Source organism: Nymphaea colorata, chromosome 5, assembly GCF_008831285.2.
Source record: "Nymphaea colorata isolate Beijing-Zhang1983 chromosome 5, ASM883128v2, whole genome shotgun sequence".
NCBI lineage: Eukaryota > Viridiplantae > Streptophyta > Magnoliopsida > Nymphaeales > Nymphaeaceae > Nymphaea > Nymphaea colorata.
The window spans coordinates 21,198,136-21,222,047 of record NC_045142.1 but is presented as its reverse complement, the minus strand read 5'-3'; the positions used below and the strand labels follow the sequence as shown (position 1 = coordinate 21,222,047).

Here is a 23,912-nt window from a genome sequence, read left to right as displayed (position 1 = left end):
CACATCAGCTTTTTTATCTTCCCCATTTTTATAAGACTTTTTGGGAAACGATTGTAAATATGGTATAGAGATGGTTGGTTGGCATTCATTTGACATGCAATTTCCATAACTTGAAATAAATTTATTTGTACAAATGTGAAGCTTCCGCCCCTTCCCTCCCTCCTCTCTCTCTCCTTTCGTTTGATCTTTTTCCACCAAACAATGCCAACCAGAATTACCCAATGCCTTTTTATCATCAAAATCAGACGCCAAATTTTGTGGGCTCATTTAGGCGAACCAGAGACACTCAACCCTGGTCCCTTCTCCAGCCATCACCACCAAACTTGGCCACAGCCACAGGTGCAGAATGGTTGCACTCGATTATGGTGTTGGCCAAAGCTTAACCGTTCCATACAATTCACTCAGGCTACAGTGATTGGTTATCCAATACCCTGCCCTCTCTTTTTTTCATGCTCTTTCCCCTCCAATAGAAAAGAATGCGAGGAGAGGATAGACTTATTATGAAGATTTTACTCTTTTTAGTTATTGTGTAGCTTCTACATCCCCACTTCTATTAATGAGAATATTCTTTGCTGTCCAGGCATCTCTTCTACATTTCTATTTTCGAATTTCCCCTCCATTGAAGACTGAGATTAATTTAGGCTGTGCCCATAATTTGGCCGTAGCCTTTCATATTTCTATTTTCCTTTTAACGAGTTCAGAAGAATTCTAATCTGAGTTCAAGATTAAACTTGGCTTGAATACTTAAGATACAGTAAAAATTAAACTCCGCTCTGTGCTCTCATTCAAACACAGAACACTATACTTGCACTTTCAGTGGGACCTGAGTTATGCCAAACTGAAAATCTTGAATTTCTTTTTAAGGATTAATGCACTTGAAGAGAAATACATCAGTCTTTAACTAATATAATTTTTTTATTATATTTTTTACACATAGGCCCTCGTTTGATTAAGGTTACTGCAATCTTTAGGTGTGATTGAGATACCACACACGCATGTTTGCTCCAGTCATTACCACCGAACCTGTCCACAGCCACAGGTGCTGAATGGTTACACTCAATTCGGGTATTGGCCAAGGCTTAACCGTTCCATACAATTCACTTAGGCTACAGTGATTGGTTATCCAACACCCCATCCACTTTTTTTTCATGCCCTTTCCCCACCAATAGAAAGGAATCTGAGGAGATGATAGACTGATTATGAAGCTTTTACTCTTTTTAGTTATTTTGTAGCTTCTATATCCCCTTCTTTTCTGTCCATGCATCTGTTCTACATTTCACCCTTCGGACCTTTATGAGGCTTTTCCCTTATTCTCATAGACTTGCCATTGGTAAGAGAATGCCCAACGTTTTACTTGCCCCTTTTTGGAACATGACTGCAAATCACCAAGGGAAAAATGTCAGCAACTGTAATATCAAATAGTGGTGCCTCAGAACTTCGTTCCCTTGTGTCCCTGCATCTTGCTTTGAGTCGCCAGCCTCACCTCCTCCTTGATCACCTGACTATTCATGCCATTCTCCCATGGCGGTTTCCATGGCTTCTTTGCACTCCTTCCATTCGCATGTGAGGCCTCCAGCAAAGCGACTTGGCGCTCTGCCAATAACTCCACATAAACATAAGAAGAATTATGCGTACCTTGCCGTTTGACTATTGGAGATAGGGGAATGGTGCCTTTCTTGGGTGATCGAACGAATGTGCCCCCATGGCCTACATGGTGCTTCCCAATTTTTCCAACTTGAATCGGCATGAAGTATGAACGAACATCCAAGATTTCATAAAATCTGGCCTGTTCCTTTTTCATCAACGTTAACGATTTTATGGCCATTTTCTTGTAGGTTCTCTTCACTTCCTGCAATCTCTGGCTTCATGACCTCAACGCAAGGGAAATTATTGTTGCTACCATAAAAATCGAGTTGATGACAGACCTTAACCATCTCTTTGTCTTGAGAGGCGGACACTACCTTTACTATTTGTTCTCCATCCTTGTATGACAACTCTAGAATGTTCTCAGTTCTGATCAACTTACCATCTAAGTTAAGCAATTGTTCCAGCAGGTCTTTGAAAGCCTTTTGTTGTGCCATTATCATTCCCAATCTCTTATTCATGGATTCTTGGGACTGCTCGATCTTCCCAACCTTCCTTTCCATCGCCTCCGTGAACTTGTCCATCATTTGGTGCTCTTCCTCCAATTGCTTGCAGAAGGATTCAAGAACTGCAGGATCCTCATCCTCATTAGCTGACAATGTGAAGAGGTGGTTTGGTTTGGTGAATAAGACGACCGGCTCTGATACCATTGTTAGCCACCACTTGCTAACATCCACCTGCTACAAGAAAACACTCACCCCCACACACACTGCCTAACCCTGTTAGAGCAACCCTAACCAGAGGAAAATCCCTAGTTCATCGATAACCCTAATGACCCCCACAATTCCCTTATTTATAGTGATCTTCTGGATCAGTCCAGTAGACCCGATTCCTGATCCGAACCCTAGATTGTAACAGTCTCCAACCTGGTTCATGAAATTGAGAGGCTCCTCACACTGCCTAACCCTGTTAGAGCAACCCTCACCAGAGGAAAAGCCCTAGTTCATCGATAACCCTAATGACCCCCACAATTTTCTTATTTATAGTGATCTTCTGGATCAGTCCAGTAGACCCGATTCCTGATCTGAACCCTAGATTGTAACAGTCTCCAACCTGGTTCATGAAATCGAGAGGCTCCTCAACTCGAACTGAGATGTCTCCCCAACTTGGTTCTTGAAACTGAGTTGCTCCCCGACCCGGTTCTTGAAGCTGATACGTCACTCCCTCGGTTCTTCAAACCGAGATGCCTCCCCAACCCAGTTCTATGAAACGACTCCCACAACTAAACTCAGCTATGCCGAGAGGTTCTTGGTGCCGTCCAGTCCTTCCAAATCCAATCCGGACACTTTAGGAAGGTCAGAATTGCAGCTGATCTCGAGTTGGACAGGTGGCAACACGTGGGGAGAGGGGCCCAACAACTAAGATGATAGATTTGGGAGGCGCCGCAAGAAGGAAGCGTGCCACCTAGACCGTTCCAAAAAGGAAGGGACGACACTTGCTATACCCATCCCCTACTATCTTGGAAAGGAGATCTCACGCACCTAGGTTTATTGAACCTGGACCGAATCAGTTAAGGAAGGAGTTTGGTGGCACCATAAGGTGAAGGCACGTGGTGGAAGGCAGCTCGCCCACCCTTGCGAGACCCACTTACCTAATCTGTCTCCAACAATCAAGGAAAGGATCGTCCAGCCCATTAGGTTCATTGAACCTAGTCAACTTTCACCAAAGGCAAGAGATTTGGCACGATTCTAAGAGATTCCCATCAACCAAACTTGGGAAGGATTATACCTCAATTCTAGGAAGGCGATCCGCACCACAACCAGCTGCTCCCATCCATAGCTCGCTCGAGGAAGGAGGCGTCCACCATTGGAGATCGTGAGAACCAACTAAGGAGCCGAGGAGAAGAAGGAGCATGGTGACCAGAGTTCGACCAACATACCTTGCCGGAGCTTCAACCTTCGCCGTAAAAGGAGGAAGACACGCGTGCTTAGGCCTAGGCTTGCATCCCCCTATCTACGTCACTTTCCTAGGGGTTACTCGAAGGTGAAGCCTCATTTATTTATCCAATTGGACTTTGATTGCTATTCTCTTGCATCTTCCAATACATCCATTGAGGAGGAACGTGGCTGGTTCGTGGGAGTAGTAGAGGTCGTGAAAGGCGAAGAATGAGCTTAACCTTGAGGGAAGCCTCAACGCTTGCCGGCGACCGGCGATTGCATCCCCCTTTCTCTACAAAAGACCAGGGTTAAATTGGTCTCATGGGTGGAGGCTTTCCTCTCCTTGAAGTTAATAGATTGTTGACTTCATAGTCTTGATACTTGCTGAATTTTTGCTCTCGTTACTGAATTCCAGCAAGGAACCGTGGGCATCAACCATGACCATGCGTGGAGTTGATGCCAAGAAGGGAAGGAACCGCTTCCATCGGGCGATATCGGCGACTACTTCCCCCAATCGACACAACATTGATTCTTGGGGTTAACTATCAATTTGGCGACTAGATCTACTTCCCCCAATCTACTTCCCTCTCTTGCAGATTCATCTTGGTAGAATAATCTCTTTCAAATATCTTGTTCTAGCCAATGAAAACTTGCTGTCCGGATCTTGAAGGTAGCAGAATACCGGAGAGCAACATCCTAGTTTCTGGAATCTCATCTCCAGTGAGCACGTGGAGACCCCAAGCAAGGCCTTGGGAGGTATATTCCGGTTCACCCTATAGAACTGTGAGTTGGGTGCAATTTGTTTAGGCCGTCCAAGGGCAAAGTGATTGGCTGCAGTCCCTCTAAAGCCGTGGGCTGAGGACACGACTCCCGGATCACTAAGCCTACCTAGGGTCAAGGGTGTGGTTTGGCCGCCTAGGGAATGTATGCATGCTTTGGATGATGATGAATGAATGGTTTGAGTGAGGAGTGTACGCTACAGATGTAATAAGCCTACCTATCATTCTAGTTTTGTAGTAGGTCAAAACCGGGCTTGGGGAAGACTCACTTGTACTCTCTTGACCTAGTTTTAAGCTGGGCTGACTGTCCGACGGGAACCAAATCTTGCATTTAACATTTAAACCCTATTGGCAACAACCTCCTCCTAGATCTTGGAGAAGGATCGACATCGGCATCTTGAGTTTCTTCGGCCAATGGGATTTTGATGGGATTTTATGTCGTTTTTTCCTCCACCCCCACTACACCACCTGCCCCCCCACCCCCACTTTGTCAACGTGCCTATTTGATGACTAGAATTGAACTTCAAAATTTCTCCTTCACATATTTAACAGAAATAAATAGTATTTTCACAAAATAAAAATAAAAATTGTAATCCGAAACATCAAGGGCAACCATCTCATTCATCTTTACAAGAGGAAGCAAATAACCTTCTTATCCAAATGGTCAATTCTACATTTCAATATTCATACATATAGAGCAAAATATAAGTGAAGAAAAGATTATCACTTTGCATTCGGTTAGCTGCAAAGTAACTCAATGAATAGAAGAGAAGAGATTACAAAGGACAATTGTGTATACAGTCAAAGATGTTGCATGACGTAAAAAATTAGCCAAGCCTAAATTCAATATAACAATTTTGCTCTTGATGCACCCATCAATTTAACTTCCCCTAACTGCATCTTGATGGGCCAGTCAGGCATGTCTATGGAAACCATAACCTCATTTCCACTGGAAACAGAATAGTAGTTCTTGAAGACAATTTGTAGGAAATAAATATCTTAAAACCCAGTAAAAAACATGGAAAAATCAATAAGCTATACGAACATGCAAGATGACTATTATGCTTGCAACGAAGATGAACATGCAACACTCGAGTACACAAGGCAGAAAGGCAGAAATAACATGAAAAACAAATGTATAGAAACTAACCTTCTATAAAATTTGGAACCAAACTGATCAAAAGAATCTATTAGATAATTCAACTTGGCAAAGTATACAGATCACTAAAAAATCTGAACCATTTTAAACTAAAAACCAAACTATCAAAACCAGTAGCACCTTAAGAACATAAAAATATACATAAGTTCAGTGAACAAGTGATGAAAATATAATTATGATGCAGATGCAGGGAATCTTAACTATCAAACGCAAAAAGTGAAAAAACAAATCAGGAATTAATATTTTTGCAAAATAATTCAGCTAACTAACTTGGTTCGTGCCTTTTAGAAAAACAATCAAGAAGCATATGCTCTAATTTCTGACAATCCTAGGGAAGACCAACAAACAAATGAAATCAATACCAAGGTTTAACAACTCCAACATTCACAGTTCTTCAACCATACCTCGGTTAGGACATGTGCAACTTAGATACATGGTTTTAAACAGAATCAAATGCTCAATGAAAAGAACACGACAGTTAACAATCAAACCAGAACTACTATAATTAAGATTCAAACAAGCATGGAACCACAACATACTTTAACCCATGTCCCTACCATGCTAGACTATACACAAAAAGTACTCTAGTCAACTTACGCACTACATAAAACTGACTCAAAATAAGCATGGCCATAAATAAAATAATGAACATGGGTCTCAAAGTCTAAAGACTCTAAACCAGGTTGACACTCAACAATAAGACCAAACCTCAACTAAAATGATCTAAAGAGAATTAGTATTCCCTCGTATACTCATCAATCAGGAATATAGCAAAAGACGTCAAGCTTTCTTTGCAAAGAATTGAACTTTGAAATGGCTTGTTATTTTCAAAGTCTTGCCCATAAGCTTTTAGTGCATGTTGTGTGGAAAAGACAACCTTCTTTTACCTGAAGCATTCGATGAAGTATTAGGATTGGGAATTGCACCCATGCTATCAAATCTCATGAAGGGATTTCTTTCCATTTTCAAGGTGTGAGCATAAAGAAATTGTTATCTGCTTCATAGGAAACCAAAAAAAAGGAGTAGATATTAACCGCGAATCATTCATACACAAAGGATCTGCAGTCAATGCTAAAGACTTCAGCTTTCATGTCCTGCATCCCTGCTTTCATGTCCTACATCCCTTGGCAGACACTTTTTCTTTCTTGTTTTCTTTTGTCATTGATTTTCTTTTGCTTTTTCTTGCTTTTTTTTTGCTCGTCTTCTTTGTCATTTCAATTTTTCTTTTTAGGCCGGCCTTCACCTTTGAGGGGAATACCTCACCACCCCAAAGGCAACTACAGAACGCCATCTCTTTGATGGTTTTGTGTAGCTTTGTCACGTGTCATACCCACTTCAACTTATGAGTTTCAACGAGACAAAATGTTCATAGGTTGTTATCTTCGTGGAATACACATAAGTCACCTTTATGCATACCCAGTACTCTCGATTACTAACCCAGAGGAACAACTACACTCACCCTGAGCACATCTCTCAACACTCATTTTGCTACTTGCCAAGGTTTCAAAGAACACTCAGGCTTCCACCTCTTCGCACTTTCATGTTTGATTCTTGCAGATGTTTGATTGCAAAGGCGAATAACATTTCCTAATCCTTGAGCTCCTCGACATCACTTAACCCATCTTCATAGCTGACACAAAGAATCTTTCAAGTCTTCTCCTTCAATTGACTAATAGCAAGGTCTTAAAACTTCCTCCTTGACCCTCAAAGGAATACCTAAGACAAATCGAAGGTACATCGTCATGCAGAAAAATTCCTTTTCAAAAATAGTTGGTTTATTAAAACTTCTTGACGTCAAGTGATATATTACCTAGATTGTTTTCCCTTTTCCTTCGAGAAGAGTACGTTTATAAAACCAAGTGACCTTTGGTTGGAAGAAGAGAAATGACTAGGATGGTTTTTGCAAACTAAACATAGCAAGAAAGCACTCCCCTTGAACTCACCCTGTAAACATAGGGCTTTGTGATGGAAGGGTTCATAACAAGATGAATTCCTTAGACTTCTCCTATTGTAAGGGTTCCTTGAGAAAAAGGGAAAAAATGACTAAGAGAAAAGGTTAATTCCAACTCCACTACCCAATTAAAACACCACTTTCAAAGCTGACGCGAAAGTTGAAATCAGAGAGAGAGAGTTGTTTTTCTTATTGATCCCGTAACCCTAATCTCAGGTTAAAAGAGATTAGGGTAAAGACTACATATTTACAATTTCAGTCCACTAAAATATTTGAAAATAATAAGTAGTCCCTAGTCCACTTTCTAATATTACAGAAAGACTCAAACTGACTCTAAAAAGAACTTTAACAATAATCTAGGTGTAACTTTGAGGAATGGTAGGAGGGAAAGGTACTCTTTGCCTTCCATTTCATATAAAATAAATCAACTCAGATTATTGAAGAGATATAACACACTAGAAATGAAAAACATGACAGCTCAATCCTCTCAACCTAATCAGCAGCAGCAAGATTCAATCTGCTTGTTGTCAAAAACCGTAACATATACAACATGTCTTCTAATTGTCACAGCAATTGGTACTGACGCAGATCATCAAATAAGTCAACAACTAATTCAGAATCAATCAGTAAAATTTATAGCAGCAAACTATCTCATTTTCTCTTTGAGAAAGAAGCCCCAACTTGGCGAACAAAACAAATCACACATACCCAAGCTATGATACCATGTGAACAAACTAAATATCTCACAAATAGGAAAATCTATGACACTTCTGAATCGCAAATTAATTTGTTAAGAACCTCACAAATAGTTTTTTAAGAACTTGATCGACCAACAAACAGAAAACAACATGAGCTGTTGGGATCTCCAACAACTTGAAACATAGCCCATGCAGAGTCCTTGGCTCTCTACAGCTAAGATATTCAGCTGGTAAAGCAGAAAAAGAAAAGAAAAGAAAATAAAATAAAAGACCACAAAGATAAGAAAAATAAAAAATAAGAGATTACACAAAGCAAAAAAAATACATACTGCTGACTTCCTAACATAGTAGATGTCATCTACAGTAAAAGATATTTAGTGTTTCATAGCAACATATGAAAAGCATGTCCACCACAGTAAGCATTTTCATTTACTTATGCCACATACCAAGACTCATTTAACCAATCCCTTGGCATTACAATGCAGAAGAACACATGATGATTACATATGAATGAATGAATGCATACAGAAATACAAATATCATACTGGATTGGAAAGCAATCGATGATCACATGATGATTACATACATATATGTTCACTCACTTTGACAACTACAAAAAAAAAATCAATACTAATTTAAATAATTCTGCTTCTCCTCAGACGCCTCAAAGAATAACATGAAAAAAGGGAAGTTAAAGAATTAAATTGCCTAAGAATTACTTATGAAAGCTAATAACAGACTTAATGTACTCCAATGTGAATGAAATACAAAAAAGTGCTGTTGAAGCATACCAAAAATAAGGTATACATAAACACAAAAATTTCAGGAAACAACTTGAGGACTAGCACAACGAAGACAACAAATCAGTGAGAGAGACAGGAAAAGATAACATACAAGAGCTGTGTCGGCCATGGTAGATGCAGAGCCTTAGCCAGAGAGAGAGAGAACAGGTTAACATAGATGTTTCAGAAACGACCTCATATGAGAACACCCACCAGCGATTAGGGCTGGACCACCTTCTTTCCGCAGGTCAGGGCTGTAAATCAGAGACAAAGAATGAGTATCTAAGCAGAGAAAGGCATTTTGTCTCGGCCATGGCCTACTCAGAACCTGGATTGAGCGACAAAAAGGGAGAGGGGGTGGAGAAAGAAGGTTTAGTGCATACCTTGAAGAAGAGCAGGAGCTCGGAGGGAGACGGGTTGCATGGCAGTTGAAGAAGAAGAGGGGAGATGCAGGGGAAGAGCCTGCGGCTGAGATGTTTCACCGAGAGGACAGGGAAAGAAGTTGAAGAAGAAGAGGGGAGACGCAGGGGAAGAGCCTGCGGCTGAGAGGTTCCATCGAGAGGAAAGGGAAAGTGTGTGGGATGGAGTTTAGAAGTTCGTCTGGGTTTAAATGTTAGGGAAAGCAAACAATTTCTTGGTGAGAGAGAGAGACAGACGTTGAATACCTGAATGAGGCCGAAAGGCTTCCTTCTTGGGAATTAATTTCGATTTCCCGTTATCACGGAATTCCTTAATTTTCTTGCTTTCCATTAATGAATAACAAATAGTCCAACTGCAGATTAAAAAGGACGTTCATATTAGAATATTCCAGTCCCTTTAATTGTACGTACATGGTAAATTGGTGGATCCGGTGCCCACCAATTAACATCCAAATACTCAATTTAATGTGTTTACAGACCCAATAGTCATCAATGCTTTCCAAAACCTTTATCCAATAAATTAGGATCTGTATCCCGTGGGAAATAAGCAGGTCCAAAAAACTGCAAGGTTTCAAAGTGACCCGGTTTTGATTAGGCAATTTCTTGTGAAAAAGGCCACAATCGACGATCGATTTCTGCCGAGGCCTTCAGCTAAATACAAACAAATGAGGGAGAGTGGGGCGGGCAACATGATGTACCCCCATCCCTCATCAGTCGTATCAGCCACTCGACTCACTGCATGCGGCCAATGACTGCCCATATATTTATTTATTTACTATATATGTATACGTATATTTATTTATTTATTTATTATATATATATATATATATACATACACACACTCTCTCTCTCTCTCATACAAGGCTTTTCTAACAACACTTAACCACTTAAAATCCTTCAAATGATATCCATTGGTCAACATGATCTCTTACGCCTATGGTCTACTTTTTCTAATCATTTGTATCTACTCCTTCGAATTGCCTACAATTGATCAAAATTTTGTGGTCGTATGAATTATCAGTATGTTACCATCTTTCCCCTTCTTCAACATTCTTGACTGTCTCATTGTATGAGTATGATTTGAATGACCTTAGCAAGTATGAGATGTATATTCATGCTTAACATGATGTCAGTATTACCCTTCATTAGCTTTAAAGGCTTGGCATCATGGATAACAAATCTACTCACCTGTGTTGGACATGCTATTTGCTTGCAACCCATACTGATAAGACAATGTACCAATTCACTAAGTGTAGAAGAGCAGATTAAAATGTCATACAATTACCATGGTAGTCATCAAACCAATAACATCAAACGCCTAATATCTCTACTTTTGAGAGAGCAAGGCTAAACTAGTATCAGTATTCTATCAGACAATATAAAATCGATAAAACAAGATAATAGACAAATCGTATCATTAATGAACGAACATGAATGGGAATCTAGCAAACAAAACACCTTTTATAAAGCTTTGACAAAAATTTTACACTCAGTTTACAACTGGAGACCTATTATGACATGTCTAGACAATTTGCATAAATGAAAGGAATTGCATCATGGATTCATAAATACATACATCAGTGTCCAATGAACGCAGTCTACAACTTTCCATAGATTGAGTGAGAGAGAGAGACAGTGATACGAAGTTTGCATTACACAACAATGTCTTGAGGAGTACACACGAAAAGTTAGAAAATTCACTCTCAAGGTTTCTGTATGTGATTGTGGTTTTATGAGATACAATGTGCTTTTTGTCTGTAAGAAGGCTGAACATTGCACAGAAATTCATGAGAAATGAGGGGAAATGATCTCTCAAGCTTCCCATATGTGATTAATGATCATTAAAATCAATGAGGAAACACATAGATTTCTCTTTAATGAAAGCAGTCTCTTGCACAGAAATTCAAGAAATGTCGGACATTGGTGTATCATGGTTCCAATATGTGATTACTGATCATTGTTACCAACAAGGAAAAATGTTTTTCTAGAGCATATCCTTCTCCTAAGTAGAATGTGTACAATCATGGCCAAGCTTGTCTATAGCTGAATATTGAACATTCCACAAGCTTTACTTCAAAATCATTGTTCACAATCAAAACTAAAGCAGTTTCTATATTTAACAAGGATTTGAACTAACCTTTCTTTCTCAAAGACAGAAACGATTTCTCTGCTTTAGTACTTGTGTAAATCGATGATGGGTTTCCTTGGTATTTCAGCACGTGCAAATCAACATTTTCACTTACCAATTTGGGGAATTTACTAATTGATCCAAACTTCAGAGGTAATGTCGGAATTTTAAAACTGTTCTAAGCCCGCTGCCTGGTTCACCACAGCTTAAGAGTGGTCCTCCATATCAGTATATATGCATTCTTTACCATCGAAGGTGTGCTCTCCTTGTACCGTCTTGCAGGCCACTAGGACCTTCTCCCTATCAATTTTTGAGTAAGGAACTTCCATACCAACCATGATTTTATCCTTCTCCTCCAAGTAGTCAAACTTGTAACCCAGTCAAGGTTGGGAGTGACAATTTCTGGCTCCAAGAACTGAGGCACTGGTATGTAACCTCTCCCACTCTCCTTGTAATCGGCCTATGATTTCATCCCCAATGGTCTGATATCCCTCAAAACCCTTGCAATCGGATCTCGAAGGACCCTTCGGAATTTTATGAGGCTTTCCCTGATTCTCATAGACTTGCCATTGGTAAGAGAATGCCCAACGTTGAACTTGCCCCCTTTTGGAACATGATTGCAATTCACCAAGGGAAAAAGGTCACCAACTGTAATATCAAATAGTGGTGCCTGTTATTATCTTCGTTCCCTCCCGTCCCTACATCTTGCTTTGAGTCGCCAGCCTCGTCTCCTCCTTGATCACCTGACTATTCATGCCATTCCCCCACGGCGGGTTCCATGGCTGCTTTGCACTCCTTCCATTCGCATGTGAGGCCTCCAGCAAAGCGACTTAGTGCTCTGTCGATAACTCGACATAAACATAAGAAGAATTATGTGTACCATGCCGTTTGACTATTGGTAATCGGGCAATGGTGCCTTTCTTGGGTGATCGAACGAATGTGCCCCCATGGCCTAAATGGTGCTTCCCAATTCCAACTATTTCTATTTCCAACTTGAATCGACATGAAATATGAATGAACATCCAAGATTTCATAAAATCTGGCTCATTCTTTTTCATCAACATTAACGATTGTATGGCCATTTTCTTGTAGGTTCTCTTCACTTCCTGCAATCTCTTGCTTCATGACCTCAACGCAAGGGAAATTATTGTTGCTACCATAAAAAACGAGTTGGTGACAGACCTTAACCGTCTCTTCGTCTTGAGAGGCGGACACTACCTTTGCAATTTGTTCTCCATCCTTGTATGACAACTCTAGAATGTTCTCAGTTCTGATCACCTTACCATCTAAGTTGTTAAGCAATTGTTCCAGCAGGTCTTTGAAAGCCTTTTGCTGTGCCATTATCATTCCCAATCTCTTATGCATGGATTCTCGGGAATGATCGATCTTCCCAACCTTCCTTTCCATCACCTCCGTGAGCTTGTCCATCATTTGGTTCTCTTCCTCCAATTGCTTGCAGAAGGATTCAAGAACTGCAGGATCCTCATCCTCATCAACAGACAATGTGAAGAGGTGGTTTGGTTTGGTGAAGAAGACGACCAGCTCTGATACCATTTTAGCCACCACCTGCTATGAGAAAACACTCACCCAGACACACTGCCATAACCCTGTTAGAGCAACCCTCACCAGAGGAAATCCCTAGTTCATCGATAACCCAAAAGACCCCCACAATTCCTTTATTTATAGTGATCTTCTGCATCAGTCCAGTAGACCCGATTCTTGACCCGAACCCTAGACTGGAACAGTCTCCAACCTGGTTCTTGAAATCGAGAGGCTCCTCAACTCGAACCGAGATGTCTCCCCAACTTGGTTCTTGAAACTGAGTTGCTCCCCGACCCGGTTCTTGAAGCTGATACGTTACTCTAACTCACTTCTTCAAACCGAGATGCCTCCCCAACCCGGTTCTATGAAACGACCCCCACAACTAAACTCTGCTATGCCGAGAGGTAAAACTCCATTTTGGGAGGTCGATGCAAGGGTGAATTCATACCTGGGTTATGTGGATGATTGGAGGTGTCATGATGAGAGCTGCTAGAGCCTGGAGTACCTGTCACGACATGCCAGTCAACCTGCAGAGTGCTGCCAGGCCATAATCTCCATAAAAATCAACAAGCACATGACTCTGAACTGTATAACATGCATGAAAGCCTACCTGCAAACCATGCAATATCTCAGGCATAGGGAGCTCAGGACACCAGCTTTGCACAGAACTGCATCAGGTTTTATACTTAGAAGAGCCAATATTTTATTCTTTGTTGAAGAACATCTAGCAGAAATTGACAACCAGCCGTACTTGCTCTGAACAGATGATGGCTTTATACAAAGCTCTCTCTACTTTCGGTGTTGGATAGGGGTGTCCTCTTCCATGGCAATTGTGGAAGAAGCTGCGTCATTTTTTTTTCTCTAGGAAAACCTCATTTGATATCTTGCATGTGTGCTCCTAATTTTTCTACAGACGATCAAGACAAGAAAAGGGCTAGAATAAAAAAAACTCAAACCTCCTTGGTGGCTTTGATGGAAACAGAACACGCTCTTATTTTAGTTTGTGAGCTTTTCTTTATACCCAGCATGATAAAAAATTAGGGCTCTTTTAGAATCACAGTTCAGGGAGAGAATTATCTTAGCCTTTCCTTTATTATCAAGGGAACATAGAATTTCTTACCCTCTCCAAATAAGATGTCATGTTTCTGTCCCGGTTTCCCATTTATCATGACATCTATCACAGTCAAAGAGAGAGGTCACCCTTTTTCAATAAAAACAACAATCATAAATCGAAATTCTCCACAATAATAAAAAAATATAAAGATTTAAGCTAAATATGCTATGCATGATGTTTGAAACCATAAAGTTTATCTAAACTAATGCAATGCTACACTTCCTTTGATGAATAAAGTTTTATCTAAACTAATGCAATGCTACACTTCCTTTGATGGATAAAGTTTTATCTAAACTAATACAATGCTACACTTCCTTTGATGAATACTCTGCTGCTCACAAACCAGTGAAGTGGATGAAGCATTCCACTTTTGGAATGCACGAGGAAGATAGAATGGATCAGGTTAGGGGGGGACATTTAGAGCATGATCGCCAATAGTGGATGTTGGGAGTTTTCAAAGAAGACTCAGAAGGAGGGAATGGTCCACGTATTTTGAGACAAAGGAGTTGAAATGTGGTTGCCCCTGGTAGCGAATAAATATCAGACCACCCACCCATTAGCAATCTTCTGATGTCATTGAAATATCGTGGTTGATGGACTACGATTACAAACTTCCTGATACGGATCATGAAAAATTTGGTCACGGACTCTTTAATATTCAATGAAGCCTCAACGTAGTCCCACCTGAAGAAGGTAACATTCTTCTGTCAAAAGACACTTCAGACAGATTGATCTTGTTTTGTTCATCGATTGGTTGACAACAGGAGTCTGAATTTCAATACTCACTTTCAAGTGACTCCATAACAATAGAAACGGCCTGACCTTAGTGTTGAGTGATTGAAGTCAGACAAAATATAGTAGTGCAAAAATTCCTCTTTGTTCCCTAGCCCTGTGCCTGGTTCTGTAAATGTGCGCATTGTGGAAGACTTCTTCCTGTGAACCAAAAAAGAACAAACAGAAGACCTCGTCTGGGTCGAAAGCCTCATCAAAGAAGTCATTCCTGGCTCTTCTTCTTCTCCTCCTAATATGGTGTTTCTGGTTAAACTGAAAATCTTCAACCAGACCTGTTTGGTTCGTACTGCCTCTGCAATTCACCGTCACTCAAGCACTTGAAAGCTTTCGATACTATCTTGATTGCCTCATCGGCACCGGGGGCCTTATTCTTATCTGGATGAACTTTAAGGGACAATTTCCAGTAGGCTTTCTTGACTTCCTCCACAGAGCAGGTCTTCTCAAGGCCAAGAATTTCATAGTAATCCTTGCTCCTCGTGACTTGCCGAATCAATGCAGCATGTTCTCGGTGAAATCACATCTACCATTCGAAGAACCTGCGCGTGCCTTCTTTTCTTGCCAATTTGAATTCCCCTCTCATTCATAGTCTCGTTTCCCCTGAGATATTTCTTCCTTAGAAACTTCAGAATCACGATTCATTCTCTCACAAGCAGCCAGAAGATCATCAACCTGCAAATTACAATCGAGGCGCCACGCAATTCGAATGAACTTCAGCGCTCAGGATTCAACACCAGAAGCGAGTGCCTCTTTCGCGATACTGATGCATCTCAATGCCTCATCCTTATTACCATCCATGGATGAAACCATCCGAGTACCTCACACCAAATCCTTCACGCCCCTATTGGTATCGATTTCTACACCGACTATACAAAATTAACCCCCTAATTTTGGTACCAAGATCAGAAAAGAACACCAAAATTCACTGGACACATCTAACCACCATGTTCCTCTAAGTGAAGAAGGTCACCAATGGTACGAACAGAAACAATAAAGCCCATGAAAAATTGGGGATACCCAGGAAAAGTAACCAACAAAATTCAATAAAATGAAATCAATTTCCAGAAAACAGAACTCGGGGACGATCTAAAACTCCAGAACTGATCAAAATTCCGATCTGTGAGTCCAATGAAGCCCCAATCCGACAAACCCCCGTGAACTTGACTCTCAGTTTAAATCAAGCCTTAGTTTGATGACGATAACTAGCCAAATTCAACAAATCCTGGAAGAGGGTGGGCATGGAAGTGCTTTGAAGTCAGGCAAAATATTAAAAAGCTACTCCTGGCAAATAGAGGGCAGGAGCTGGTCATGGCCAGCGAAAATGGAGCTCCACCAGATTCAAACAAGCATGGCATCATGATCTTCATAAAAATCAACAAGCATAGGACTCTAAAACTGTATAACATGCATAAAAGCCTACCTGCAAACCATGCAAACAAAATATAGTAGTGCACCAAAAAGCTACTCCTGGCAAATAGAGGGCAGGTCATGGCCAGTGAAAATGAAGGAGCTCCACCAGATTCAGACAAGCATCCCATGCAATATCTCAGGCATTGGGAGCTCAGGAAAAATGAGCAAAGTCATTTAACCCGTTAGGTGAGGCTTCTTGCAAAACACGACCTCCGCCTCCTTTTGTTGCACATGCTCCGGCTTTGTCCTCCTCCTGCTGCTTCGTTTCGCCTGACTCATGATCCATTGAGTTGACAACTGAAGCACTAGATGAAGCGAAGGTCTGAGAATCTAACGAAAAAAACCGAACGCTTTGCCGAAACGGTAAACCGAGTCCCTTCGCTCGAGCATCTCGTTAATGTTGTAACCAGCTCTGAATCCTAGACGGATAGATCATCTCCTCCTCCTCATCCTTGTTCTTGTTGGTAAAATTTTATCGTTTCCGTCGAATTGAATTGAGTAGTGGTTGGAAGTAGACCTGTCTTAACAGACTTTCTTATGAGGATGGAGTTCGGTTTAGGGATGGCGTCGAATCTGAGCCAGAAACTTATGTATTGGGTTTCTAAAAATAATCTTTTCCTGGTTTTGGTGTCCATGAAGATGGATTTTCGCTTGTTTTCTATGTGGGGTTACAGTGTGATTTAACCATCGAGGATCTTTAATGTGGCGAGGGTGGATGAGCCTTCACTCTCTGAATCAAAAGTCTGTCTTCTCCTCAAGGACTCCAACCCACTAGAGTTTCTTCTAGACACTGCCTTGACCTTCGGTATGCTCATTGAATCCAGGCGTGGGGTGGACCCCCCATTGCTGACATCCTTAAGTACGGTATTAGCAGATTGGCAGCTATATCAGCCACTGCAGATACCACCCTGCTAGCATCACCACTTCTCAAATGTCCACCAGCACTCTCAGATACAGCTGCAGCTGCAGCAGGTTGGCGAGTGAGTGATCTTGGACCACTGCACATTACCCCTGAAACTGCCGACTTAGCCGTGGCTTCTTCATCCTTTTGAAATCGCATTCTGGACCAGGTTCTTCTTTGCTACCTGACTGATTACCCGACCTAGCTGCTACAAATGTTCCATTGCTGTTCCCTGGTTCTCCATCCATCTCAGTTGTATCAGCTGCTGCTCCTGAACCTCGATGGGTTGAATACTCATTTCTTTGCATGCTAGTACTTGTAGAGCATCCTGTCAAGGAAATGATTTAGCAAGCTCCAGACGATATTGAAGTATTTTAGCACCTTCAGGCACACATTCATAGATTTTAGGTGCTCGATTAAAACTGAAAGAACTAACAGACACCAGATTGGAAGTGAATAACCAAGTTTTTTTAGAAGTGCTCAACTAAGTGCAACTAATGTTCAACTGATCAGTGTGATCATCCACATTACGTTCAGTTGATTGGTTGGTTTGGTGTTGCATGACTGATTTTGCTCCTTAAGCCTAACCGCAGATCCCATCTGCAAATAATAGTCAGATGATCAATATATTTGCAGTCAACATTGTAGTATACCACCTTTCTGTCCAGTACCTTTAGAACGGACTGTGCCCCAGGTTCAGCAACGGCAGCCAAGATCTCAGCACAAAGCTTCGCAGAAGTGGCTAAAAGTTGCTCTGGTGCCATTTGTTTAAGTAATAATGTATAGATATGCACCCTTTACAATTGTGTTTTGTCATCGCTGCCTCTGTAAGAAGGAAAAATGTTCATTAACAACCCAAATAACTGCAGCAACAAACTGAGAAAGAGAAACCATTCAACGAACTGAGAAAGACGTTGTCCCTGGTGCAATTCACTGTGGGCAGCATGGGCCTTGTAACCATTCAGCAAGAAAATGACTTCAAGGAAGCTGTTGTAAGCCATAAGTGGTGCCTTAGCTGCAAACATGCACAATCCCAAATTCAGAATATATTAGCTTCCGCGATCATCAAAACCTTCTGCAGATTTATGTCATGATTGGAAGGAGCCAATGTAATGATGATCAGGAAGAACCCACTCTTTAGGAAGCTGGTGAAGAGGAAATCAGCTAATGTTCGGATCTTCTCTGACTCATCAACCAGAGCGAGAAGAAATCGGTGAAAGAGGGCACCTCTCCATAAACAGATCATGTATTACCCAAAAAATACCCATTTATTTTTCCGCAAACAGGTAATTACACCTCATACGTGCATATATATATTTACTTTTAGGCAATCAGAGATGTCTAAGACTAAGAGTGTTGTGTATCATTTCCAGAATATAACACTTCACACATCTATTCATATCTAGGCGCGTAAATACATAGATTCGCTACTATAACAAGCATATATATATATATTTACAAACAACAAAGGTACAAGGGCTACATTTTGCACTCATAGCTGAGTATTCCCGTACCTTATTGCTCTATGCTGCAATCAATTCAGTCCGCCAAGAGGGCTGCCATTCCAAGGCAGTGTAGCATGATTTCCTTGCAAAACATGCATTTACATGTATAATTTCAGCCCCACCAAGTAGAATTCTCCTTGCTTTATATATATATATACCTACCTATATAGATTATTTATAAAAGAAACTACATAACACTTACGAGGGTCTCTCTAACTGTACAGCCCCTGATTTTTTACTGTCAGCACCCTAGCACCTTGGCGTTCTTGATCCTCCAAGCAGAGGATAACAGTCACGTGGACCAGTGCCTCTTTGCTCTTGATCTTCACCCCAAGGTGCAGGAAAACAAGGGTTAGCTCTCACTTTTTCCTAATTTCTAACTGCTGGAACCCTTCCCCCTATGGCTGCAGCAAATGGGAACCTGATGTATGGGGTTAAATAAGGCCAATACATGGCGAGCGACACCCCCAAATGATTTTTCTCAGGAAGGCTTCTTGGCTGCACTCAATCATCTTTTAGTTTCATTTAATATTTTCAGTCACCACTTCTACCTAGGTATATATTTGGTAACCCATTCATTTCTTTCCATGACTGCCCCCTTTATGATATAGTTGACAGTTTCAACTATTTTTATCAGTTATTGAATCTACCAATTATAGCCTATACTCTTATTAAAATTTTTGTGATAATAAAGAAAAAGAAAAAGAAAAACGTGGGCATTACAGCAACCATCCGGTTTGAGCCGAAAGTATTGGTTAGAAGGCGATCAGTTCTTGGAGATGATGTTAGCGACCATCAGTTTGTTTGATCAACTTTCAAAGGTCGCGAGTTATAATGAAAAATTCAGCTTTTGGCATTGTTTTAGCTGCAAGAATGATATGTATAGAGGGATAAAATTTTGATATAGAAAGCATATTTAGATGGGTGCTTTGTGATGTTAGAGGTGCTTTCCTTCCAGTTTTCACTTTTCACCTGTACAAATCAGACCTTAGGCATGCAATATATTGGATCATATAGATATATATCCTTCCACGTACATCATTAAAAGGATCTCAAATGCCCACCTAAGCAAAAAATTAAGTCTAAGGTCACCTACGTTCTTTGGAGAGAGCTTTGCCGTTGACCATCTGTGTCGAAAACTCAAGCCGCATCGATTGAAGAAATTGACAAGCGACATCCCATGACAACGCTGGTGGCTAAAGTTCAGTTTTTCCTCCACCACCAACCCCCTCTCCTCTTTATTCTTCTTCGGCCACTTGAATCTGTGGAACTGGTCAATGCCCGATATGAGATATGAGATCGAGTTGCTGCACACTTCTGTGGATCCACAAGTATACAGTATCATAGGAAAAAAGATGAAGATTGGGTTATTTCTGAATTTTTTAGTGACGTACTATGTCTATTTTACACTTTTTAATTTTTTCATAACCTTTTTTTACCCTTTTAAAATGTTCCTTTTCTACTATAAACAGGGATATTTTGGTCATTATGTACCCATATACACAATTTTTTTACATATAACCTGTTTTGACAACCCATTTCTACAGGATATATATATATATATATATATATATATAATCAAACTTCTTAGTCATCTTTTTCTTACAAGATATATCTTCTCTATATAGAGTACCTTCTTGGACCGGACACTCTTTTTCGCTACGACTGTGTCATTAATGCAAATCTGTTCGTGTTGGCCCATGTCCACCTGAACTCAGCTGAACACTCTGCACTCATTGCTCTCATCATGAGCAACTGTCATCACCCTCTTTCTCTCTCTCTCTCTCTAACTCTCTCTGATTTGGCCAGATTTGTTTTTTTATTCTGAAACAGCTCTTAAGGTGGAAAGATTAACAGAAGATGTGGACTGCGAAAGAGTCACGCATGGAATCTTCTTCTGCAAGATTTTTCTTTCTTTGACAAGTAGCCTAAACCAGTGTTGTTAGAGGTGCACACCTGCATGAGGTCTCTGTGCATCACCTAGAAGAACGCCTCAAAGCATCTGAGTGATGCATCATTGACCTAATTAAGGTGTGTGGCATGAGGACCTAATTAAGGTGTGCGGAATATATATATGTGTGTGTGTGTGTGTGCGTGTGTGTGTGTATCGAAATCAGGTCAAGCAACTGATCATTGGAAATGCATCTTTTGATGGATTTGAGGTGACAATCACCTAGAAGACGCTGCTAGGTAGTTGCATTTGAGAACTCACGGAAAACCTGTGCTGGGGACATCCAGCTACAGCTTGATATGGAAGAGCAGCGACCTTTTGGGGTTGACAGATTTGGAGTTTAAGAAAGCTGTGGCATATAGAGAAAAGTCGATGTCAATAATTGTTTAAGAGCTACAAAATAAATGGAGACATGCAAAACATGATGTAACTTCACAAGAAACGGACTAAGTATTGAGGTCTTTTCATGTATGACTATCAAAGCTTGTGCTATCTGGATGATAAAATCATGAAATATTGGGCCGAGAACGAACTGGTACAATTCAAATAGGTTGATTCAAACCAATTTTTGCATGTAAAATGAAAAAAAAAAAAAATAGATGACAAGAAAACACCAAAGTACAAATTAAGGACAGCAAAGAAACGATACATTCTTTGTCTTTCTCCTGGCCTTGCTTGTCTTCAATTTAGTTGGCCCGAGAGAATTTGATTGTTGTTGGTGGTGGCCTTGTTTGTGTTCGATTTAGTTGATGTAGTAGAGCCCATGTATCTCTTTCGTATCCATCAGCAAATCCTCCTCTGGGGTTTCTGGAGAAAATAACGTGGCAATCAAGATATTTTGGTTAGTTTGCTAACGGATGGCTAATATCAATGATGTCATATCATGTAAATTAATGGTTTCTATTCAATAGGGTCGTTCCTCTCTTTTTTTACTTGTCTACCGCTGAAAGTGAAAGTGTGGTGGAAGAAAGAAACAAAGTAAGAGCTCCATGACCTTTGACTTCTCTTGCATGAAGAGAGCGAGAGAGAGAGAGAGAGAGATGGCTATTACATGTTTTGTTCTTATTTTAAATAGTAGTCTGTGCTGGCGAGTGGAAAAGAGAGATGAGTCCGACAAATCCAAAGATCAGTTTTAACAAAAGAACTGAAGTATGCAACTTTAGTTTGAAAGCGGAGAGCGCTTCGGGACGTAATGGATCCTTCAGGTCCCTTTTTCAACAATACCGAGGAGTAACCAGTCATTACATGATCAAGATGGTTGAAGTTTTCTTGGGAATAAGATGAATGGTGAAGAAGTTTAACAACACTGTGATTGTTCTGATTCTCAAGATAGAAGGAACTACAAGTGTACACCAGTAGCAACCTATTTCCCCATGTAACTTCTTATATAAAGTCATTTCAAACATGCTGGCTCTTAGAGAGGCTTTAGGCAACACAATCCCAATTGTTAAATAAATTTTTCGTTGACCTATTATTGCACCTGTTTGGATGGAGAGAAAGTAGGATAAAAGGAAAAGAATGGAAAGGGAAAGAAAGGATTTTGGAAGAAAAGGAGAGGAAAGAAAATAGAATGAAACAAATTTTTATAAAAGCTTGTTTGAATAGAAAGAAAAAGAATTGTTCAAACTATGTTTGTTTAGACTACACAAAGGAAAAGAAAGAAATAATTTAAGTTGGTTTACAATAATACAACCAAAGACTCTAGAACTTATTATGCAAGTAAAATATTTTTGATTTAGTTATACGGCTGGATTCCAAGGGTCGCATGTCAATCTTTAAAAGCCTATTTTATATGTAGCATAATGTTTATATATATATATATGAAACTTTAGCTAGTGACACCACCAGTGGCAGAGCAAATTGAAAATGTCATGCTATCGTTTAACTATTGACACCACCAGTGGCAGAGTTAGAAATTTCTGATTGAGTGGCACTCTGTTTAGTTTTAAACTTGAAGGGTCACTCATATGTAAAAGAAAAAAAAAAGAAACAATAAAAGTCAATTATGTTTACATATGTAAATAAGGCAAAATTTGTAGGCTGGTGTGGGTAATTGCCCACACCAGCTACAATGTAACTCTGCCACTGGAGACCATCAGATTACCTCTTCATGTTTCACCACATGGCACTTGTATTTGTCATTCGTCATGCAATAAAAATATTTTGGAGATGAATATTTCAATTAGTTTGACTATCTTGGAAGGCTTGAAGTGAATTGTGGCTGCTGGAAGAAAGGAACATGCTTTTGAGAGTGACTCTAGCACCATTAGTAGCCATTCTTTGGAATTCACAATTTCTTTTGAATTTTGACAATGATGCTCTGAGCAGCAGTGATCATCTGAGGAATTTGATGTGAAAGGATGGAGGCCTCATTGTGGCCTACTCCTTTTGAACATTGAAGAAGGTGAGCCTGCATATGCTGGTGAGGACATTCCACTTGAAGGGGATGAAAACAATGAAGCAAAATGAGTTTGAAAATTATAATGAAGATGAAGAAGGTGAATAGATAGGTTGCATATTATAAATTTTTGATAATATGATGTAAAAGCAGTAAAACGTTTATTATAAAAGTCTTTAAGACCTCAAATTTTATCATGGTTATCATGTCTTACCATTATTATGTCTGTAGATGAAGATTTGTGAATTTTTATTATGTGTGTAACATTGTGATGAGTTGTTTTATATAGGAAACATTTTCTTGGTTTTATCAGAATTTATTGCTATTTTTTCTTTTTTAATTGTGAATGCATTACAAAAATAAATTTACAATATGTTACCATACATATATAGGTTAGCCTGATTGATAAGTGATACGATACCGCTTTTACAATATTGTTTCTTTCTTCAAATTAAGTTTCCTACAGTTTCAAGTATTGTTTTATGAGATTGAACAATGACCAGGTTGCCAAATTTGTTCAACAGAATTAAGAGCCTCAAGTGCAGTTGTCTAGGGAGTTGCTAATGGGAATATATATACATATATATGAGTGTGTGTGTCTGTGTGTTGAAATTAGGCAGCTATTTCTGTGCTTGGATGGTTATTTTGTATTGTTAAAAACTGCCATAAAAGTTGGATTCCATAATTGAAAACCATGGTCAAGCAATTGATCGCTGGAAATGCATATTTTGCGATGTTTTTTATTGATACCAAACAAACAAATAACCATCCAGCCGTGGAGGTTCATCTTTGAATCACTTGAATATTTAGAAATGATCATGCCAATCCATTGTTAATCACCCATTTTAATTACCCTTAAACATGT

General features: G+C 40.0%; 1 pseudogene; it reads right to left on the bottom strand.

Moving 5' to 3' along the window:
- Positions 1 to 12,481: 12,481 nt before the first annotated feature.
- On the bottom strand, positions 12,482 to 15,680 carry LOC116255247 (chaperone protein dnaJ 49-like; annotated as a pseudogene).
- Between the last annotated feature and the right edge of the window lie 8,232 nt (positions 15,681 to 23,912).